This window comes from Petromyzon marinus, chromosome 50, assembly GCF_048934315.1.
Source record: "Petromyzon marinus isolate PM22_M1 ecotype Great Lakes invasive population chromosome 50, UKy_Petmar_22M1.pri1.0, whole genome shotgun sequence".
NCBI lineage: Eukaryota > Metazoa > Chordata > Hyperoartia > Petromyzontiformes > Petromyzontidae > Petromyzon > Petromyzon marinus.
This window is the reverse complement of record NC_133716.1, coordinates 12642680-12667651: the sequence shown is the minus strand read 5'-3', so window position 1 is coordinate 12667651 and position 24972 is coordinate 12642680. Positions and strand designations below refer to the sequence as shown.

The 24972-nt window shown below is 45.0% G+C and overlaps 1 protein-coding gene across 3 annotated transcripts in view; it reads right to left on the bottom strand.

The window, feature by feature from the left end:
- Nucleotides 1-5058: 5058 nt before the first annotated feature.
- Nucleotides 5059-24972, bottom strand: part of LOC116953241 (paraspeckle component 1-like) — a 94205-nt gene continuing 74291 nt past the window's right edge. For all 3 annotated transcript variants that reach the window (XR_012947209.1, XR_012947210.1, XR_004404560.2), the window contains 2 exons: nucleotides 14114-14224; nucleotides 5059-11705 (listed from right to left, as the gene is read on the bottom strand). The gene's annotated coding sequence lies outside the window, so the exon portion shown is untranslated. The remainder of the gene's footprint in view (nucleotides 11706-14113; nucleotides 14225-24972) is intronic.

Here is a 24972-nt window from a genome sequence, read left to right as displayed (position 1 = left end):
AACATTCATCCCCATATCTGTTGTTTTATTGGTCGCACGTCCATTTCACTTCCCACAGCTTAAGCACTCATATATTTGGATGCCTGTCGAGGAGGCGTCCTGGATGGTTCTCTGACGTTTCCTTCCAGAGTTATTGCCAAAAGACCACAAACATCCCAGAATCCTCTCGGTTTGGGGTACAAATGTTGTCGCTTATTATATCTCATGAAAAACGTTGCATCGAATGAATGTGATTGAATTCTCCCCGCTTGGATGAGCGGAATTGAATGGTGCAACTGGGTTTGCTGTGCTGTGTTAAATCATATATATGCATGACTGCTTTTGCTCTATTTTGTGAATAGCAAAAAACATTTATCCCCATAATACATGTTTTTTTTATTGGTCGCTCGTCCATTTCACTTCCCACAGCTTAACCACTCATATATTTGGATGGCTCTCGAGGAGGCGAGCAGGATGGTTATGTGACGTTTCCTTCCAGAGTTATTGCCAAAAAACCACAAACATCCCAGAATCCTCTCGGTTTGGGGTCCAAATGTTGTCGCTTATATCCCATAAGAAACGTCACATCAAATAAATGTAATTGAATTCTATTCGCCTGGACGAGCGGAATTGAATAGTGCAACTGGTGTCATATTGAATTGTCGTAGTGCTCTATTGATTGATGACTGACTGAATTGAAAGCTTTAGCTATGTAAGCTATGTTTGTATTTGAATGTGTTTGTCGGGCATTGTGAATGATGTAGTGTAATATTGCACTTATCAAAACCATCAACAGGAATAAAAGCCTCCAGTCTACAATTTATTTCCAATTGTCGATTAAGTCTAGCTACTACTATTTTGTGAATCCATCCATGGTTGAACCTATGGTGATCAGTTTCCAACTTGATGGGATTGTTAAATCTTCTAGTTTTTGGTATGAGGTAAATCTTACAACCTTAATAAATTCATGCTAGTGAGATAAAAATAGGGAGATTCTGTAGATCAATGATGGTAATATTATCTGAACCGAGGTAGGTTACTTTGGTGCTCCTTAATGCCTGTTTCAATTCCTTGAGCATAATTGTATCTACCATGCTAATCGGTGCCTGATTAATTTTTGGTAAGCTAAGATAATCGTCCGTTGGGGATTGCATTTGAAACAGGTTCACGTATGTAAGTTGTATGCTGACAATGGTTGTGTAGGTGTTGGTTATCGGTATGTTGCAAATTATTTCATCCACTAGTAGCTTGTTTGTTCAGAATAAATGTTTGTATCTGGTGTATTGAACTTGTTTTTGCCTCCTTTGTTTTTGTCGCCGGTCTGTCAGCTGATGTCATGGAAGTGAAGGGGGTGGTGGCGTTGTTCAAGTTACTAGAAAATGTAAAATGTGTGCGTTGAGAAGTTGTAGTGCCTGAAATGTGGAGATGCTGTTATCTAAATGTTCTGTTCTGCTTTGCGGTACTCCTGGGGTTTCTGATGGTGTTGGTTGTGGGTTAGTGTTTGATGGTCATGTTGTGAGTTACGGATCAGGTTTGCCGATTTCCCTTCCCTACATTGCTCCAACATCCCAGAGGCTGTTGACCTTGGAGACCTGCTGCGGATATGGGTACAGCCCAAAGCGAGATTCAGAGCTCTCTCCCCCGGATTTTTAAGGGCCGACAAGGGCTCACCGCAGGAGTCATGGCGCTCTGCATGGTGCAGGCCCCTAACTCGGGGTGAACCCATTCCTGGGCGTCCTGCCCTTCACCATCTTCGGGCATATTTGTGTTACCGCACCGGGCGCCCCCTGCGAGGGGTTGCATCCATCTCCACTCTGAGGGTTCGGTGCTGAATCTGATCCCCATTCAATCGGTTAAGGGCAACGGAGGCCATCGGCCATCCCTTCAGAATGGCGTTCGCCCATCCCTTAGGACCGACTGACCCATGTCCAAGTGCTGTTCACATGGAACCCTTCTCCACTTCGGCCTTCAAAGTTCTCGTTTGAATATTTGCTACTACCACCAAGATCTGCACCGGCTCCACCTGAGCCCTCATGCTAGGCTTCCGCGCTCACCGTAGTGGCGTAGCACTCCCCACGCTCTCACGGCCGGTGCTCCAGCGCCATCCACTTTCAGGGCGAGTTCATTCAGCAGGTGAATTGTTACACACTCCTTACCGGACTCCGTCTTCCGTGGCCACTGCCCTGCTGTCGACATCGACCAATACCTTTTCTGGAGTGTCATCGTGGGGCGCCTTAACCCGGCGCTCGGTTCATCCCGCAGCACCAGTTCTGCTTACCAAAAGTGGCCCACTGGGCACTCGCATTCCATGCCCGGCTCCAAGCCAGCAAGTCGTCAGGCGTCTTACCCATTTAAAGTTTGAGAATAGGTTGAGATCGTTTAGGCCCCAAGACCTCTAATCATTTGCTTTACCAGATAAAACTGCTCCTGCCGAGTGCCAGCTAGCCTTAGGAAAACTTAGAAGGGAATCGGCTACTAGATGGTTCGATTCGTTTTTTGCCCCTATACCCAGGTCAGACGATCGATTTGCACGTCAGAACCGCTACGGGCCTTCTCCAGTTTCCTCTGGCCTCGCCCTGCCCAGGTATAGTTCACCATCTTTCGGGTCCCAACACAAACGCTCTCAACTCCACCTCCCTGACGCAGCGGGCGAGGCGGGCCAGCAGTGCGCCGCCTGCTCCAAGGCGCGGGCAGATTCCACCTCGGCCGGCAACAAATCTAGCCTTCACCTTCATTGTAACGCAGGGTTTTGACGCTCCCCTGGACTCGAGCACATGTTAGACTCCTTGGTCCGTGTTTCAAGACAGGTCGGGTGGGTGGCCAACCCACGCTATGGACCCCGGGTGCCCGTGGTCGGTGGCGCACCCGCAACCGAGCACCAAGCCGTGGTCGGTGACGCACTGGGAACAGTCCGCACCGGTCGACGGACCCGGCGCTGAGGAGCGGAGCACCCCGGACCCGGCGCTGGAGAGCGGGGCACCCCGGATCCAGCGCTGGAGAACGGGGCACCCCGGACCCGGCGCTCGCGAGCGAGGCACCCGGACCCAGCGCTCAGGAGCGGGGAGCGTTTCCATGTACCCCACCGCAGAGCGGAGTGGGCACAGTGGCAGTATCTCTCCCTCGGTCGCGGGGCAGACGAACGCCATCCTGCTGGGGGCCAGCCGGAGGCGCAAAGCCTTCGGCCCGCTGGCCCCGTGGCGATCCTGGCCGCCCCGAAAACTGGTTGCAGCGCACCACCAGCATGGAGGAAGTGCGCCAGGTGCCAGCCGACTCCACCAAGCACCGCAGTTCACCAGGTGCATGCGCCCGCCACAAGCGGCGGGAGCATGGCTGTGGCAAATCCGTCCAGACGGCACCAGCGGCTGACCCTTGAGTGTCCAGGTCCTGAGGCAGCAAAGCAGCCCCAAACCATCACATTCCCACCACCACGCTTGACGGCTGGGATGAGGTTTTTCTGTTCAAAAGCAGTGTTTGGTTTTCACCAAACATAACGTTTCTCATTGAGGCCAAAAAGCTCTACCTTTGGTTGATCTGTCCAGAAAACATTGTTCCAGAAGTTTTGTGGATCATCTGTGCTCTTCATCCAACTTCAGATGCTCTTTTTGGAGAGCAGTGGTTTTCTCCTTGCTGTTCCATGAACACCATTCTTGTTCAGTCTTTTTTTGATGAGTTATGAACATTAGCCAAGGCGAGAGTGGCCTGCAGATCCTTTGATGTTTCTCTGGGGTTCTTGGTGACTTCCTTGACGATTTGCCGGTTTGTTCTTGGAGAGATTTTGGTAAGACGGCCGCTCCTGGTTCGTGACTGTGGGTTTCAACTTTCTCCATTTGTAGACTATCTGGCTGACAGTGGATCGGTGGAGCCCTAAATCCTTAGAAATTGTCTTATAACCTTTTTTGGACTGATGAGTGTCAATAACTCTTTTTCGAGGTCGTGAGATTTATTTTGATAGTAACTTGTTTCTCTACACCTGTATGTTGAAGACCAAACTCACAACGTTTTTGATCTTTATATCGGGTGGGGCCTCCCAAACACCCCTGAAGATCTACCTAATTATTTAAACACCTGATTCTAATTCCCTTAATTGAGCTAATGAAACCAGGGGTTCACTTACTTTTTCACATACCCAGAACCTTAATTACTCAGTTTATTTAATTAATAGATTTGTTTCAAAATATATGGAATTAGTTAATATAAACCCGATTGGGTATTTAAGAAAATAGCAGTTTTTATTCAAGGCTAATATGGTAAAACTATGGAGTTTCAATTTTATCATTGGTACACAAACTTTTTCTCGGCACTGTATATGTATAATTATCTCTAAGCAGATATTAACAAACTCTTATGTAATCAAATTTGTCTTAAAAAACAAACTCATTTGCATTCAAATCAAACTAAAATTAGAAAATGTGAAAAGTGTAGTCTTAAATTTTTATCCCACTATCTTTATGGGCTCTCAATGTGCTGGGAAGGGTCGTTGCCTGAAACGTCAGCGATTATAGATGTTTCCGATGAGGAAAGTGTTATTGATGTGTTGGGAGTGTTTTGTTAAATGTGCTTGTGTGCCACTGCTAACCCAGAATCACCAAATAATTTGTTTAGGGGAGGGGAAGGAAAGTTGAACTGCACTACTAAACTTATTTATATTAAACTGTTGCTGACCCGTTGCTGACCCATTGCATTGTGCGAAGATGTTCTTGTGAGAGCAAGGCGCAATCCACCGTTCATTGCATTCCTGGGCACGATGACTTGTCATCATCCAATGATGGAGGCTGTGATGCAGCAATCCCTCTAGAATAAGAATATTTATTGGGAAAAAAAATCCGACGAGATAAATAGTTATTTCCACATGTTCATGGCTCCATTTCCACGTCAAATGATCCGCTCTGGCGTGAATCCAGCTCCCTGGATTTTTACCACCAGATGTGCCCTCACTGGTCACCACCGTATGACATTCACTACAATGCTGCGATGGACTGAAAGAGAGACACGTGGATATCCTTATACAGTGAGGGAAAAAAGTATTTGATCCCCTGCTGATTTTGTACGTTTTCCCACTGACAAAGAAATGATTAGTCATTAATTTTAATGGTAGGTTTATTTGAACAATGAGAGACAGAATAATAACAAAAAAATCCAGAAAAAACGCATGTCAAAAATTTTATAAATTGATTTGCAATTTAATGAGGGAAATAAGTATTTGACCCCCTCTCAATCAGAAAGATTTCTGGCTCACAGGTGTCTTTTATACAAGTATCGAGCTGAGATTAGGAGCACACTCTTAAAGGGAGTGCTCCTAATCTCAGCTTGTTACCTGTGTAGTGGAATAAATAGGCGCATGGGGGTAATTGGTGAGTTTGCGCGGGAGCAGGAGAGTAGGGGTCATATTGGGCCGATGAGGCAACGATTGGGCCAATTAAGCTGGGGGAGCCAAGGACGGCTGTGATTGGCTGGTGTTGTTGTCAGGGCTGAAGTGGCGTCTTGAAATCTAGCGAGGTAACAGGTGCACGGGCACGCGGAGCGTCGTTGGGCCGCGGGTTAATTAATTGGGGTGTAATGAGAGCGGGGATAAATTGGGGAGACGTGAGGAAAAACGGGAGTTGGAGTAGGGGCTGGACGAGGCAAGACATGGAGCAGCTGACGAGAGAAGCAGCCAGCAGTGGAGAGAGTATAGTGATAGCGAAGCGCGGAGAACAGAGACGAAGCAGTTAGCAGTGGAGAGAGCATAGTGATAGCAAAGAGCGGAGAACAGCGACGAAGCAGTTAGCAGTGGAGACAGCAAAGTGATGGCAAAGAGCGGAGAGCAGAGACGAAGCAGTTAGCAGTGGAGAGAGCACAGTGATAGCAGAGACGAAGCAGTTAGCAGTGGAGAAAGCAGTGATAATGGAGAGCGAAGAGCAGAAGCGAAGCAGCCAGCAGTAGAGAGAGCACAGTGATGGCGGGGAGCAGAGACGAAGCAACCAGTAGTGGGGGAAGCACAGAGACATCGGAGCTGACGGAGTGGAGATTGGAGAGACAAAGGTGGCGAGCGAGTCGAGTGAAGCATAGCGAGCGAGCTGCGGCAACAAAGGAACTGTGGAGCATTGAGGACGTGCAGAACTGTAAATAAAGTGGTGTTGGAAGAAAGACAAAAGTTGTCCTAGTGAAATCAACCACTACACCTGTATAAAAGACACCTGTCCACAGAAGCAATCAGATTCCAAACTCTCCACCATGACCAAGACCAAAGAGCTCTCCAAAGATGTCAAGGACAATATTGTAGACCTACACAAGGCTGGAATGGACTACACGACCATTGCCAAGCAGCTTGGTGAGAAGGTGACGACAGCTGGTGCGATTATTCGCAAATGGAAGAAACACAAAAGAACTGTCAATCTCCCTCAGCCTGGGGCTCCATGCAAGATCTCACCTCGTGGAGTTGCAATGATCATGAGGAACGGTGAGGAATCGGCCCAGAACTACACGGAAGGATCTTGTCAATGATCTCAAGGCAGCTGGGACCATAGTCACCAAGAAAACAATTGGTAACACTACGCCATGAAGGACTGAAATCCTGCAGTGCCTGCAGCCTCGAAACTTTAATGACTTAATGACTTGGAGAAGATCTGCAAAGAGGTGGGACAACATCCCTCCTGAGATGTGTGCAAACCTGGTGGCCAACTGCAAGAAACGTCTGACCTCTGATTGCCAACAAGGGTTTTGCCACCAAGTACTAAGTCATGTTTTGCAGAGGGGTCAAATACTTATTTCCCTCATTAAAATGCAAATCAATTTATAAAATTTTTGACATGCGTTTTTCTGGATTTTTATGTTATTCTGTCTCACTGTTCAAATAATCCTACCATTAAAATTATCGACTGATAATTTCTTTGTCAGTGGGCAAATGTACAAAATCGGCAGGGGATCAAATACTTTTTTCCCTCACTGTACAGTATAGTTGAGTTGACGAAAAGTTTGCTATTATCGGAAAGTTCTGGTGTCATGAACGATGTTTCTTTACTCAAACACAATTGGCATGTTAACTCCGAATGCAGTTTACATAGCAAACACAAGGATGCATATTCATTTTGGGCTACAGTATTCCAGACAGTAATTTACATCATGCGTATCTCCTGATCCCAGCTCTGAACCAGTGGGGAAAATTCCACATTCCTATGGTGGTGAATTAATCCACAGGACAATCACGATCAACTTCCCACAAAGCAGTACATTATATCTTGATTTGAAGCTTTCATGACTGCAGGAATCCATACTATTTGGTACTTTCGGTAAAGTCACATAGGTATAAAAATAAATAAAGTAATTCACGACGTTTCTGGCACAACACAAGCATCCATCATCAGGTAGGAAAGCATGGTCTGCTGATGAGGTAGACTTTTAAAAAGGTTTGAAATGGGTGTAGTTCAAGTGTCATAAAGAAGTGGCCAGGGCTAGTGATGTTAATGTGAGAAATTTGCATGTAACTGTAGAAAAGGAGAATAGCGGCCTCCTTGATGAGGAAGCACAATCCAAAGGGCCTGAGTATGAGAGTGCAATCCAAAAGACATGTGAGCATGAGAGTGCAATCCAAAGGCATGAGAGTGCAATGCAACGGACATGTGAGCATGAGAGATCTATGAGAGAGGCATAGAGAGAGACAGAGAGTCGAAATAACAGCTGACATAGGCAGGTTGGATGGAAACATCAGTCAGTTAATAATTTACATGGTTAATAACGTCCTTCCAATGATTGCTCAGTTTGTACCCCATCCTCTCGGTTGAAGTTGTGTCTGTGTTTATATATCTGGATGGCTTCATGAACAAATCTCTGAAGGTAGCCGGGTAGGTTTGCAGAGTACCTCCGTCTTGGAAAAATCAATTTCGTGTGAGCCCACAGCGTTAAAACAATAATCGGCAACGGCAATGGTCCTACCGTCTTTCAGATCTGCCTTGTGTTCACAGACGCGGTCCGAGACATGACGTTTCGTTTCCACAATCTAACTGATGCCGCAACCACAGCTCAGTTTGTAGACACCACGGTATTGCATGTCACATATTTTACAAATGGGATTAAATCACGGATTTTGTGTACTGTATCAAATCGAACCTGGGTCTTGTGTTTAAGATTTTGGAAATATTTTGGTAACCCCTGCTATGTACGGTAAAGTGATGGTTTTGGTTGGATCCTCAGGTTGTCTCCGGATGGCTGGGGAGACAGCTTTGCGGATTGTACAGTCCGAGTAACCGTTCATCCCGAGGGCTTGGTATACGTGCTCCAACACACTGGCGAGGTGGTGCTGGTCTGAGATGCAACGGGCCCTATGGTGTAGTGTTTTGATGAGGGAATTCTTCTGGGCTGGATGGTGGTAGGAATCAGGCTTTAGATAGGAATCCGTGTGGGTGGCTTTCCTGTAGACAAGAGTGTCCCAACGAGCCATCAGGTCTCTTCTCGATCAAAACATCCAGTAATGGTAGCTTGCCATCCTTTTCCACTTCCATGGTGAATTTGATAGACAGGTGTATGGAATTGATGTGGTTGAGAAATTGGTTCAGTGCTGGCAGGCCATGTCGCCAGATGACAAACCTGTCATCTACGTATCTCTTCCACAAAGGACATAGGGTGGATGTCTGGATGGCATCTGTCTCAAAATTTTCCATGAAAACATTCGCTACCACTGGCGATAAGGGAGAACCCATTAGGGTACCATAATTTTGTCTGTAGAATGTACCATTCCAGTTGAATTATGTGTTGGTAAGACAGTGCCTTACCAAAGTTGGTACATCTGGATTCAGTCCTTGTTGGACCAAGTCTTCAATTATTGCAATGGCGTCAAGTACATTGGTGAACAGAGAGACTACATCGAAACTGACAAGCAAATCATCCAGAGATAGTGAGATGTCCTTGATTAGAGAAACCAAGTGAGCTGAGTTAAGTACAGCTTAGGTGGACTTGCCAGTGAAAAGAAGCAGAGTCTCAGACAGAAATCGGGCCAGTTTGTAGGTGGATCGAGTTAATCGTGGAGACAATAGGACGGAGCGGGGTACCTACTTTGTGGATTTTAGGAAGGCCATAAAATCTGGGTGGTGTAGCGGCCGAAGGTTTTAGGGAGCTCTGCTTGGTCTGATCGATTACAGAAGTCGATTTAGTGATCGCCACTTCCGTGCCCTTGTCGAGGAGGCTGCTCTGCTATCTTACAGTTACATTCTAATTTATCACATTAACATCACTAGCCCCGGCCACTTCTTTTTGACCCTTGAGCTACACCCATTTCAAACCTTTTTAAAACAGTCTACCTCAGCAGCAGACAATGCTTTCCCACCTGATGATGGACGCTTGTGTTGCGCCCGAAACGTCGTGATTTACTATATTTTATTTTATACCTACGTGACTTTACAAAAAGAACCAAAGAGTACAGTACATTATATATTGACCCTCAATGAATGAGTGGCTAAGTCAAACCCGAACCAGGATTTGAACCTGCAACCTTCCGGATTGCAAGCCGCTGACTCTACCACCGAGCCACCTGGCCAGGTAAAATATTATTACGTGGGACTTAATAGGTGCCCGCTGAGAGCAATAAGCCCAACAGTGGATGTCTATGAGGCTGTACCAGACTGTGCGTGGGTTGCAAAGCTGCCAGATTGGTCAACTCAAAATCCTTTGTGAAGTGTTTCCCAAGACCTCGTATAATCCAAGTGCACATGCTTCTGTCCACTTCCTTTAATAAGGACACCACAATTAATTGATTCAAGTCAATTATCATGGCCAACAATATTCAATGTTTTATTCTTAATAATTTGCGTTTGTAACACTTCCTTCTCTACTTTTCTACAGCTGTAGAGTATATATTCCCACTGGTGTGGATTCTGTATCCACACCACTGTAGATTCTCCAAGATTCATACCATTGTAGATTTCATAATTTCATATTTTTACAGAAGTCAATTAATTCCTGATGTAGATTATATCGTAGTATTGTATGGAGGTATATTGTACAGAGTATTCGCACAATAAAATAATTTACAGCTATTTCTAAGCAATGAATGAAGGCCTCGCCACGCCAGGTTGGGTTTTTTTTAATACCATACTTCATGTGAAGAGGCCGCAGGGAAATGTTTCGGGCAGCAGAGGGCAGTGCAGAAAAAGCCCATGTTGTGCAGTAAGTCTCTGGTTTAAGACCAATGTTTCCCACCTTCAACCTCCATAAAAGGAGACGACAGCGGGGGCTCGAGGCTGCCAGTTCTGGGAATGGACTCGTCTCGTCGTTGCTGTCGTCGCTCAACGTCTCCGCTAGATACTGCGCTACGAAGGATAGTAGTTGGCTATCTCAGTCAGCGCCGTCAGTGTTAGACGGCTAGTGTTATGTACCAGCTAGGCAAAGCTATTGATGCGAGTGTGTGGACGAGACAGTGGAAGTTGTTAATAAAGAAGGTGCCTCCTATAAACTGTCTTTGAATTGTTGACGCTACAAAAATATTAATGAGAAAAAAAATATTTGTGTAAGTTGTGCCAGGTCAGGTGCTACCAGATTCTGCTCAGGCCCATGGACTAAAGGGAATGTGGAATTTCTACCACTGGGTCAGGGTGACCAGTGGGAATGTCCCAGAGTGTTCGAGGTCGCTGAGCCAGCACGGCCGGGCCATGCACTCATTTTCAGGCCTCCAAGGTTGTCCTAAGCAGCCATGACCACCGGTCATATGACACTTGTTACCTGTCACTTTCACACCTGGGTTTGAGCCGTGGCCTCCCCTCGTTATGGCACCATCTCTTCACCCTCAACCCTTTCATCTATTCGGGACGTATGCGTGCGTACACCTCCACACTCATTACGTATGCGTGTTTAACGGTGGCACAGTGGTTAGTGCAATGCGCTCTAACCCCGGTGATCCGAGTTCGATTCCCACGAGAGGGCCCTCCCCCCGATTGACTCGGCCTTAAATGAGTAACAAGTGCAGTGTGTAACCATCAGCACTGGGGAAACAAAGCCATCTCCCTGCCACTTGCTGTTCCCCCGGGCTCTACGCCCGCCGTGTCTAACCCTACGCCCACCGTGCCTCATTGTGCTGCCCCCCATGCTGCGAGTAGATGCAGCATGCGGACGAGAGAAGACTACGGACCGATGTGGAGCAGTTCCTTAGAAAGATTGAGGCACGCACAGGCCTGGAGTGCCACCACGACCCCACTTTCCAGCAGCTGCTGCGCAGGAGTAGCTGCCTCCCCATGTTCCTGACGCAGCTCAATATGCTGCCACGGCTGCCCGTTCGTAATTGGGGGTGGGGACGATTATTCTCGTAACGATGATCTAATACGAATGAACCTGTAAAGTTGTTGTTGCTGTTCAGGATTTACCCTATAGAAAGCTGGCATGATCGGTTGAAGCGCATATACCACCCAAAACATGGCGCCGCTTCTGGCTGAGACCAATGGTGCCCAGATCATAATGACGGCGTTGGTGGTGGCTTGCGGTACGCTTCTTCATTTGAGGTGCCACTGGTTCGGGGCTGGCTGACGTTGCCTGCGATTCTGAGCTTGCAGGGAGATCTCCTCTTATTGCTGAAACCGCGGCTTGTGGTGCAGCAACCCGTCCTCCAGACGCGGCGTCCCGTCCTGCAGAATTGGCGCCCCGTCCTGCAGATGCGGCGTCCCGTCCTACAGATCCGGCGTCCCGTCCTGCAGACCCAGCATCCCATCCTGCAGACGCAGCGTCGGTTTTCTCCCGACGCGGTGCCTCATTCTCCCGATGGAAGCCTGCCGTGCAGCAAGTGCATAGCAGACGGCGAATGAGACACGTTTAGAGAGATGTCCACCTGTCATTATGGCATGAGGATTGGCCTCTCTTTATGAGATGGAAATGTTACTAAAACAGGAGAAAAACTCATGCGTACACACATACTCTGTGATGCATCCCGACATGCATTTGTCTTAAGAAGTATTTAACCCTTTCCATTTCTGATGTAGTATATGTGTAGTGGTATATTTCACTCGGACAACTTTTGTCTTTCTTCCAACACCACTTTACAGTTCTCCACATGTCCTCATGTGCTTCACAGTGTCAATGCTTCACAGTTCCCCTGCTTGCCACGGCTCGCTCGCCTCGCCTTACTCGACTCACTCGCCGCCTTTGTCTCTCCAACCTCTGCTTCTCCGTCAGCTCCGCTGTCACTGCTTCCCCGTTATCTCCACGATCACTGCTTCTCCGTTATCTCCACTATCACTCTGCTTTCTCCAATGCTGGCTGCTTCATCTCTGGTCTCCGCTATCACTGTGCTCTCTCCACTGCTGGCTGCTTCGTCTATGCTCTCCGCTCTCTGCTATCACTGTGCTCTCTCCACTGCAGGCTGCTTCGTCTCTGCTCTCCGCTATCACTGTGCTCTCTCCACTGCTGGCTGCTTCGTCTCTGCTCTCCGCTCTCCGCTATCACTGTGCTCTCTCCACTGCTGGCTGCTTCACTTCAGCTCCGCTTTCCTCTCTCCACTGCTGGCTGCCTTCACTTCAGCTCCGCTCCACGTCTTGCTTCGTCCAGTCCCCGAATCCAACTCCCCTCTCTCCTCGCATCTCCCCAATTTATCCCCGCTCTCATTATTCCCCAATTAATTAGCCCGCGTCCCACCGACGCTCCGCGTCCCACCGACGCTCCGCGTCCCCGTGCACCTGTTCCTTGCCCAGACATTAAGACGCCACTTCAGCCCTGACAACACCAGCCAATCACAGCCGTCTCTGGCTCCCTAGCTTAATTGGCCTAATCATTACCTCATCGTCCCAACCATCGCACCTGGCTGTCCCAGTATGACCCTAACTGTCCTGCCCCCGCGCGATCTCACCATTTACCCCCATGCGCATATTTATTCCACTACATATGTACGTCATCCGTTCTTTTTTCTTCCAATTCCGTTTCGATGACGTACGTATATGTCGTCGGAATAGAACCAGAAGAAAACCCAACAAAATAACTTTATTGATATCGAGCCTCCCACAAGGCCATGCGGGAGGGTGTGTGGCACAATTTGGCACCAGCTATCGTAGAGTCTGGTCGTGTCGCTATGGTTATCTGTGATGAGTACAACCTTAAAAACAACGGTGCTACAACGCCTCTCTAAATAAAATTAATGCTGAGCTGCTTGCATGTTCTGAGATTCAGCGGTAAACGGGAATACCCACCCTACAACTTGCAAACGTCTTGGAACGGGAAAGGGTTAATTTGCAAAAATGGTAGCGCTCATGCCAGGTGCTTAAGGAGCAGTTATATCCGTAGGCTGTAATGAGACCACGGAGCTCGTGGCTCTGCCGAATGGCACACCTCAACCAGGAGGGCTGAGACACCGAGATGGGTCCTTCAAGCTGTTTTGGGTAATAACCCTCTGACCGATTTGGCTGCTTTCCTGTAGGTTAATTCCTTAACGGTAACACAACTTTACGCCGAAGTTTGATTGATATTGGTTTATCTTTTATGAATGATGGTGTCCCTGCCACTAGAGTGACAGATATAATGCACAAATGCTTTCAACCTTAGTTGGAAAGCATTAAATAAATTCAAAAGGAACTGTTATAGCACATTAACTTTCTCTAATAAGAAATAATATATTGATGTAAAATATTTGTAAAAAATATTATGAGCATCACCATCATGTAAGAATATTCAGCAAAAAGTAAAGATTTTAATAAGTACAGGCTCCAGATCTTAATTTTATTATTTCTTTCTATACTCATAACACTCAATTTCTGCATAACGGCTTCAGATACGGTCACATTTATACACTCTAGTAATCTACATTGCACTGTATGGAATACATTTTCTTAATCATAAAAAAACAATGAGTAACACATTTAAGTACAGCCCCCTAGTGCAATGAGCCTTATGGTAAGCATGCCAGACTTTTAACTAAACGTCGTCACCATTTTTGTTTCTTAAATATGGAAGTAACATTTGATTGGCCAGAATCAAAAATATTTAAGTTCGATTACAATAATTGGCTACACCAAGCATGGCTGTGATCAATACTGTGGTCAGTGAGCATCGTGGGGTCTTTTCATCATATCGCTGCTTTTCAGCATCGGACTATTCTAAATAATATTTGGGAGAGTGGATATGTAAACAGGTAAACAATCTGCAAAACATCAACACATCGACAATATTTTACATTTTAAAGGAAGCTTACCACATTTGCGGTACTCTTTGCCGATGCATTTCAAACTCTGCAGTGCCCCCCCCTCCTCCTCCGCGTTGTGTTTCACCAAAGGTCACTCCACAAGAGGTCATGTCACCCCGGCTGCGCAGACACACCAGGGAAACCGTAATCGCAACATAGAGACTCTCTACCATACTGCATCGTTGAACAACACCATAAGCATTACCGAAACAATTATTTTTCAAAAACAAATTACACGAACAAACTTAAAATTATATCTGGTGTTAGTCAAATTACGTCAGAGGGTCATTTTTTGGGCGCTAGCATCCCCGAATACAAGTTCAACATTTAAGCGTGCCTCGACAACATTTTTACCCACCCCGATTGGACATATGTGAAAAAGAGCTTAACACCTCATCGAATTCCTCCAGTAAATACACATATTCTGATTCTGATAGACCACCCAGTTAGTTGAGCACGAAACTTTATTTACAGTAGAACCCCTCTTAACGATAATTGGTTCCATGAAACCGGTCGTTAAGTGATTTGGTCGTTTAGCCAGTATAGGAAATGCAATACACCAAGAAATCAAAATAGATGTTTCCACTTCAAAGCACAGCAGACACTGAATGTAAACAATGCCCCCCAATGCTCATGAATGGACGTCACCGATTGGCTGAGACCTGGTCAGACCACTTTGAAGCTCATCGATTGGCCGAAATTGGTGGTCGCGTGCTCGTCTTAAACCCGTCGTTAACAGGGGAATGATCAATAAGCGTACACCTTGGGCTCTATGGAGGCCTATCGTTAATCGATTAGTCGTTAACAGGGGTGGTCATTAAGAGGGGCTCTACTGTAAAAAAACCCCAGTGTCAATTCAGTCGAATCACCTGAAGTGTTGCTGTCCTGACCAGAAGGCCCTGGGAGAGGAACAGAAATGCCTGGGCTATGTTATGGGCCTCACCCAGTGCACACACACGCGTGTGCGTGGGGGATTATGATTTATGATTGTTTATTAAAGAGATACCTCATAAAAAACTTGTCTTTAAATAAGCAATCTCATTTTAAGGTTCAACACATTTAAAATGGCATGTGACACAAGTCTCCCAGTGCAATGCCGGAGGCTGAGCATGGTTTATAATTTTTGTCTTGACCCCTACAACTGGTGACACTTCACTAAGACGAAGATTTTCTAAGCCAATTCAATAAATATTAGTTTTTTGCATTTGGTGTTAATTTTATGCCATATTCTTTTCATTAACCCACCAAGGCCTGCCAAAGATCGTCACATTTAGAGATACGGGTATCCGTCGATTTACCTTCCGTTTACGAAATTTCTGGCGGACGCAATTTCGATTAACAAAATCGAATTTCCACGTTAACAAAATTTCAAGTGGCACACGCCATGAGACCATCAAACAAGGAGCCACCCACTTCATCCACCCGCGGCAGCGTCACGGTGTCCCTGCAGTGCAACAGTGACGCCTCCACATCGCCTCAACAGTCATTCTAACATGCAGCAAATCTTTTGACAAGTTCCCTGAAAAGGTTTGTTTTTGTTTTTAATTATTATTGAATTGTTTTAATATTGTTAGAAGTTGAAATGCCTATCCAAAACACATCCCTATTTTTTTATAAATAGGAAAAGTCATTCAAATTAAAAAAATTTAGTTTTACACTTGTTTTTGGAACGCATCCCTTTCATAAATCAAGAGATACATGTACTACTTACACATGCCAATGATGATACAAATGTCAACCGGCAAAGCTCACAGGTGGCTTAAGACTTTTCACAACTGAATTTAAAATCTCAACCTCCAAACTGATTACCCAATGAAGCTCAAAGCAGTTTGAGCTAAATGCTGTACGTTGATGTTAAATTCAGTTGTGAAGTCTGAAGCCTACGGTGAGCTTCATTGGTCTCTTACTAGTCATTCTGTACCGCCCTCCATCCAGACAGTAAGATAAACCTTTTCCTCACGGAACTCTCCGACCTTCTCAACCTCTTCTTCTGTAAGTGATCGCCGCTTTATAATAGCCGGAGAGTTTAATTACCCCGGCTCTTCGGGAAGAGAAATTGGATTACCACCTAAGCTGTGTCCTCTCCTACGAATCTACTGTCAATGAATGACCAACACGTGTGTCAAGTACGGACATTGCCAGCACATCAGACCTAACAGTTGAGTCCAAATCTAAATATCAACTCAATCTATCGGAACGCCATTTCACAGTCACCTGAGCACCATCTGTCTACCAGCCATCGAGGACAATCACAGACTACACTTGCAAATTTGGCCGTTTAAATTTCACCACGCTCTAACAAGCTTCTAAACTCCACCTCCTCCTTGGCGTCACCATCATCCGACACCACAATCTGCACCAATCAACTGGACCTTAACCCCAGACATGCCATGGACACTTTAGGACCCGTATCATTCTTTACCGGTCATTCTCTTCTCATAACCAGCAGCTCTCGGCAGCAGCTGTTGCGTAAAAGTGCAGCAGATGCCGACTGGAAACAATCTACTTGTGCTACAGACTCAAAACTGACCACATTACAAAGTCTTATCTGTAAAGCCACCAACAAGCTCATCATAGCCTCAGGTGCTTCATACAAACTCTGAAGCCAACCACCTGTGTCAACTCTGGTCCATACTTAATGCCATTCTCCATCAGTGGTGGCCAACGTGCGATCACCAGGTCAACTCTTCGCTGTTAAATTCGATAGATTTTTAAAGAGACACACTTACCAACATTGCCTCCACCATCCAGATATCATTTTCGCTGTTAGATCAACCCCCAGCCATTCTTTCTTTTGCCTCTCACTCAACACATTTCACCTTTCTAACCCCGAGAGGTTCTCAACCTCATCCTAAATTTCCCCTGGATTTCTTCCCATCCAGCACCTTCAAGCGTTACACCGATAAAGTTACAATGGTTTCTCATCTTGAAAACGCCTTTTTCCAATTCGGTCTGTTCCCTCCATCATATAAATTGGGCTGAGTGACTCATCTCATAAAGAAATCCGGCTCTGACCCCCGAAAACCCTGCCAACTACCGCCCTACTCACCAACGTACCAACCATCTTCAAACTTCCTGAGCGAATTACCTTCGTCCGAATCAAAGATCACGTAAATTCACCCTCCGTCTACCCCCCCTCCCCCTTTCAGTAGCGCCCAGTCCACTCTGGGCGCTAGGCAAACTGAGAGTATTAACATTCTAGCTGTCAACTCTAGTTCTACTGTTGCTCTCTTCAGTCTCGACATACATCTGCCACCTTCAACACTTGAAACAAGATTTTGATCGATTGACTAGAATCCAATTTCGACATCAGCGGCACAACCCCTCAGTGGCTCTGCCATGTCTCTTCGAGAGAAGATGCTACGTCACAGTGGGCAAGACCTCAACCCCAGTCGTTGCATCCACTGTAGGGGTCTCTCAGGGATCTGTCCTGGGCCCCTTACTGTGTTTAGTCTACATCTCCCCAATCAGTTACCTCAGCAACGTTCACGGTATATACACTATCACGTCTACGCTAATGAAACTAAATTATACTCCACACAGGGGCCCACTCAATTCACATATTAAATCCCCCCCCCCCCAAAAGCCATAGCCCTTAATCGAGGAACCAGGCAGCGGTTCATCATTGTGTCGCTCCCCCAATGTCGACATATCACCGGCGAAACCAAAAGTCTCTCAAACATGCTGGGTATCACCTTGGACTCCACACACTCACTGAACAACAGCGTCCTCAACACAGTAGAGTTATGCAATCACCATCTCAGGGGCTTCCGGGCATATCCGCCTCATATCGTCTACAGCCACACCACCAAACACTGCCTTGTAGAAGTCGGCACTCATCTTGACGATTGCAACGCCACCCTCACTCGGACATCAGATTGACAAAAAATCTCGACAAACTTTAGCGTCTTCGAAACAACCCATCACGGGCTGTCCTTTGGATTGGGTGGTACCCAAGCAGCTTCCTTGGTTTTTAAAAATGCATATTGCACTGGCTCCCCATCAACTCGAGGGTACAGTACAACATTGCTATGCTGTGCCGCCGAACTCCACATCAAGGTCTTCCGCCACAGCTCTCTCTACCCCTTTTCACTCCAGACCACAACAAAGCACAGCGTACTATGGGGCACATCGAATACTCTACTCATCACCCACTGCACAGTCAGGCTTTCACCTGATCAGGCTCCCACCTGCTCAGGATCACCCCATCCACAGGCTCTCACCTCTTTTGGCCCTCACCTGTTCAGGTCTTCACCCATTCAGGTCCTCACCCGGTTCAGCCTCTCACCTGGTTCAAGCTGGCATACGAGAGTTTGAGCTCTGGCTCCATGCCTCTGACTTCTCGATTGTACGATGCTTCAGATTCGTGAAATGTACGCGTGCTATAAATTGTGTTTATTATTATAAAGAGGCACACAGGCGCAGGATAAAAATGATTTTGGAAATGGAATTTTCATGAAAGCAGCGAACACCTATGTGCTTGAAGAAGGAAGTATAGTCATACCTTGGTATACGACCGCTTTGGAATACGTTGAATTTGGTATACGTCGTTTTATGATGAGAAAAAAATGTCTTAGGATACGACGCGCTTTATAGAACTTGTATGGGTCGGTATGAGTCACTGCGTACAGTTCCCGCGTACACAATACTGTTACGGCTCTAACAAGCCGTAACAGTATTGTGTGGAATGACCAGACTATGTCACACTTCAGGAACATTCTTAGAGGCAAAAACAAACTTCAATGGACAGGTTTTTAGTAAAACTCAAACCTGGTGAGCCTCAACCAGGTCCAAGTCAAGAAAAAAGACAAAAAAGTGAATGAAAAAAACCCCCAGAATTTCAGCTTCCTGAAGTTTTAATGGAAGGGGACACTCCTTCGAAAAAAATGACATCTCCTCCTCCTCCCCTTCCTCACCGCCATCCTCAAAGGCTATCAACTCCTCTCAGCAAGGTAAAGTGATGTTAAAATTCATTTTTACAGTGAGGGAAAAAAGTATTTGATCCCCTGCCGATTTTGTACATTTGCCCACTGACAAAGAAATTATCAGTCGATAATTTTAATGGTAGGATTATTTGAACAGTGAGACAGAATAACATAAAAATCCAGAAAAACGCATGTCAAAAATTTTATAAATTGATTTGCATTTTAATGAGGGAAATAAGTCTTTAACCCCTCTGCAAAACATGACTTAGTACTTGGTGGCAGAACCCTTGTTGGCAATCACAGAGGTCAGACATTTCTTGTAGTGGGCCACCAGGTTTGCACACATCTCAGGAGGGATTTTGTCCCACTCCTCTATACAGATCTTCTCCAAGTCATTAAGGTTTCGAGGCTGACGTTTGGCAACTCGAACCCTCAGCTCCCTCCACAGATTTTCTATGGGATTAAGGTCTGGAGACTGGCTAGGCCACTCCAGGACCTTAATTTGCTTATTCTTGAGTCACTCCTTTGTTGCCTTGGCCGTGTGTTTTGGGTCATTGTCATGCTGGAATACCCATCCATGACCCATTTTCAATGCCCTGGCTGAGGGAAGGAGGTTCTCACCCAAGATTTGACGGTACATGGCCCCGTCCATCGTGGTCATCTGACCACAACACTTTCACCCAGTTGTCCTCTGAATCATTCAGATGTTCATTGGCAAACTTCAGACGGGCATGTATATGTGCTTTCTTGAGCAGGGGGACCTTGTGGGCGCTGCAGGATTTCAGTCCTTCACAGCGTAGTGTGTTACCAATTGTTTTATTGGTGACTATGGTCCCAGCTGCCTTGAGATCATTGACAAGATCCTCCCGTGTAGTTCTGGGCTGATTCCTCACTGTTCTCATGATCATTGCAACTCCACGAGGTGAGATCTTGCATGGAGCCTCAGACCGAGGGAGATTGACAGTTCTTTTGTGTTTCTTCCATTTGGGAATAATCGCACCAACTGTTGTCACCTTCTCACCAAGCTGCTTGGCAATGGTCTTGTAGCCCATTCCAGTATTGTGTACGTCTACAATCTTGTCCCTGACATCCTTAGAGAGCTCTTTGGTCTTGGCCATGGTGGAGAGTTTGGAATCTGATTGATTGCTTCTGTGGACAGGTGTCTTTTATACAGGTAACAATCTGAGATTAGGAGCACTCCCTTTAAGAGTGTGCTCCTAATCTCAGCTCGATACTTGTATAAAAGACACCTGTGAGCCAGAAATCTTTCTGATTGAGAGGGGGTCAAATACTTATTTCCCTCATTAAAATGCAAATCAATTCATAACATTTTTGACATGCGCTTTTCTGGATTTTCTTGTTGTTATTCAGTCTCTCACTGTTCAAATAAACCTACCATTAAAATTATAGACTGCTCATTTCTTTGTCAGTGGGCAAACATACAAAATCAGCAGGGGATCAAATACTTTTTTCCCTCACTGTATTTCAATTTATTTTAATTTGTTTATGCATTTATTTTACTTTATGTATGCATTTTAGTAATAAGTAGTGTGTAAATAATTCTATACAACCCCATTAATGTATAATGTGCCATATAAAATATTATTTCTTATACTATGGAACGGATTATTTATTTTCCCATTATTTTTTATGGGAAAAATTCGTTTGGTATACATCATTTTCGGTATAAGTTCTACCTTCTTGAACGAATTAACGACGTATACCGAGGTACCACTGTATTCAATCAGTGGCTATTACGATGACATACGAATCAGAAATGCGGAGCAAATGCTGAAAGGTGCACAAAGAGTGGAGATATGCATTCTTGGGATTGCAGAGCGAGAAAGGAGAACACATGGAACAGGAATCAAACACAGACCTAAGAAATCATTTGCAGCTCCAGATTAGTAAGTGGTCTTTGGCAGGACACAACTAGAAGGGATGATGGTCGATGGACAGGAATCGTCATGGAAAGCGCCCGAGAGGATGAACACTCCAGAGATGGAGTGATGAGATCGGTTCACATGCAAGCAGATGGACTGTGGGCATAATAGAAGTATTACAAACGGCAATGGGGTGTGGAGACCATCACAAACAAAAAAACTCGAAAGGACTCGCACTATACCCGGGAGTCTTCCATATACAGGGACTCCTCTATTTATGAAATTTCAGATATACAAACAAACTTCCATATGTCCAGTTGCCTGTTCAAACCGCGCAATATGCTCATTATCAAGCACCGGCTTGTTTGAGTCTCAGGACCCAAACATTGAAAGGTTTACTAAGGTGTCGGCAGCTGTTCACGATGCTATTGCCTATTACAAGTTGATTTATGAAGAGAAGAAGAGAGCAACTGTGTAGACATCTCTTGGTACGTTTTTCAAAAGTAGATAGGAAACACGAGCACCAAAGGGAATTAGCATCTACATCTGCAGAACATGAAGAATCAGTGGCATCTACATCTACAGGAGATTGTACAACTTTTATAGCCATTCCCCATGTTTCGTGTACATGCTGTACATGTTTGGAATCGACAGAAATAAAGTTGGACCTACGAACAAATTGACTTACGAACAGACCTCTGGAACCTAACTCATTCGCAAGGAGTCCCTATACACCAAATATAATAGCCCTAAAAACCTACACTTCAGAAGAGCATGGCCCTGTCAGGGTGAAGAGACTTGAGTGCCTTGAATACACAAGCAGCTATATTGTATTGGGTCAACCAAAGTAGTCAGGTACTCAGTGAGATCAATTGTGTTCCATTCACCAACCTTTTGATACCGGTCCCCTTTTACTCTTTCTGGAAAGCTGGAGTTCAAAATAACTCACAAACACCTCGTTGTGAAAGACTCAATGCAGAAGATCGCTGGTTTTGATCTTCCGCGAAGCTCATGGGCTACCTTAAACCGCATCCGCACAAACCATCGCAGATGCGGATATCTGATGCACAAATGGAATATTAAAAACTCTAGTGTGCGATTGTGTTCATCCAGAACAGACCGTAACAACGTATAATGATGCAATGCCCGATCCACAAATACGAAGGAGACATCCAGCAATACACTCCGCTGCTTCTGATGCGGTTGTCTGGCTTGGCCACCTGAATGTGAAATTTAAGTTGTTGCTCTGCATTAGCTATACGCAAGATGACTTTTCGTACACATACTGTGTTAGCTTTCCAGTTGTCCCTCCAACAATAATTTTCTATATTTCCGCAAACATGTACGTTGAACGTTGTTCATATTCCTCTTCTGTTCAACTTTGCAGCTTTTGCTGTTAAGCGTATTCATGCATTTCCTGCAATTCACTTCGATTGGTTACTATATCGACAACAATCATTTCTGTTTGTTACTGTCGACAATGAGATGGTTAATATCTTCTCCCGTAAGATTTGCACACCTTTATTTCTCCACTGTCATTTAAGAAAAAATATTATAAAGCACCACTGACTGGAGCCTTGGTGTGAGCACATCTCCTAACACGGCTCCTCTGCTGCTGCTTTATTGTGTTACTCTCGTCATGCAACGTTGGTGTAACATTTCATCTTTTCTAGTGGTTTGAGCATTTCTGTAAAATGTTTTCATCGAGGCCCGATTTCTTGAGCGCTCGGATGACCACGTGTTTCCAAAGAATTGAATGTCTCTTCACAGTATTCAATAAACAGGTATGACACCGGGTGCATCAGTCAATTTACCACCGTAAAATAAATGTTTGAACTTAAAATGGAAAAAAGATATGTCATGAGTTAGGTACCATTAAATAGGGCAGCACACTTCAAGATTTTTTCCCCATTCGCGTCACATCCGACAAGAGATTTGAGAGTGGGGCAGATTAAGTCGTGGAGTGTTTTGTGGAGTGTTTTTTGGAGTAAATCTCCATACACAGTGCAACAAAATATTCTGGGCAAGTTAAAGTGTCATCATGTGCCAAGCAGGGAGTCAATTACCCGAGGTCAAACCCCATCCCGTGAAACTGCAAGTGTTGCGGGTGAGTCTGAGGGAGGGCTCACCACTGAACACTGTGAAATTACAGAAAATCTAAACGAAACAATATTTTTTTTTATTTTACCAGATAAGGCCAGCTGAGCTGTATAGTTCTTATTCTTTGGGTCTTTCGATAAAGTATAGTTCATTTTCAGAAGCGACCTGGCCACAAATGAAAGCTTAACAAAGTGGCTTCTCGTATGGAAATGAATTGCAGCCAAATACTCAAAACACATGTTTATAAATGTGGAGGGAAAAACCGGAGGACCCGGAGAAATTCACACAACCACGGGGAGAACATACAAACTCCAAACATAGAGGCATCAGGGTCGGGGTCGAAACCACGCCCTCCTCCATACTAGGTGAGATAGTTAACATCTCGCCACAAATATATCATACGTTTTGTTGTAGTATATAGAAAGGCATTTGAGTGGAAACTCATTCAGTCATTCAGCTCTCATAAACCAAAGCACAAATAACAAATTAATTAAAATTAAACGTATTTTCAAAGAATAATTTTCACTCAGGGTGTTTCCTCTGCATTGGTGAATGTCATGCGATAATTTTTTAGTTTTACCTTTTAACGGCTGCTGCACGTTGAGGAGACAAGCGTGGTGGCGGCACCATGGGTACGTGGGGGGCACCGCGGGTACGTGGCGGGTATGTGGGGGGCACCGCGGGTACGTAGGGCGGCACAGCAGGCAAGTGGCCATGAAGCTCGGCACTCCAAGTTTTGAGTGCTTCACGGTCTGTACTTATGATGGTGAACTTCATTCACACCGTACGGAGCCAACTGTGCTAGCCAGAGGTGCGTCATTTCAGTCTCGGCATCTCATTGTATATTTCAGATTCCTTTATAAGCAAACATGTTACACGTTCAAGAATTGTGTCTAGCTCGGCATTTCATTTCTAATCTAATCTACTTATTTATATAGAGCGCCTTCACTCAAGGCGCCTGAAGTAGCTTACTAAATGGTGACAGGATAGAATTATTTAGATGGCAGGGGCGCGTGCTACAAGTATTTAGGGATGCATATTCTTGGTTCTTTCAGTAAAGTCACGTAGAAGGGAAATAATAAAATAATAACAAATTAAACATAATAAAATAAAATTCTCACGACGTTTTGGCCACAACGCAAGCAGCCATCCTCAGGTGAAGAACAGAGCTGTCAGAAAGACAGCGTCCTAATGAACACTGCTAAGCTTGGCAGCGTATTTTAAGCTGGATGGGAGGAGGAGAGTGCCTTGACAAAGGAGTTTACATATCAACAGAGGAATTTAGCATATTGATGACAAATGCAGATATGGGGTTAGTCACTCCTTGTGGAATGTGTAGGCGGTGGGGGGTCTCAAAGTCATATTATGCCAGTGCATTATGTAGGATTAGCAATAATAAAGGGAGGGCAATTTTAATAATAAAAACTGCATATCAAGAGAACAAAAAAGGAGTTTTTAAAGAACTGCAAATACCCTACTACCATACAATAAACCGATGTGAAAAAAAAAAAATACATCAATATAATCATTGTACTCAATATACTCTCCAATAAGCTGAGCTATTAACATTAAGTAACTGGGTATATACTACACTATATAATGACTACCAAATAGAAAACTGATAAAAAAATAAAATATAAACTATATCAATATGATCAATACACTCAATATACTCTCTAATAAGCTGAGTTACTAATAATAAGTCATTATACATTACACGGACGAGTCCATCTATGCTCAGAACGGAGGAGGGGGGAGAGAGAAACAACCACGGTGCGCTACTCTGTCCTGTGCTGCGTTACAACTATGCTATAAACTAGACTACTATACATTGCAATATTATACCTTCCAATATCGTATACACAGCCCAATATAAGCTCTAACATTATGCATTATATTGATATGCCTCTAAATAAACTTTTTTCTACATCACACGACTATACACCGTACAATACACTGC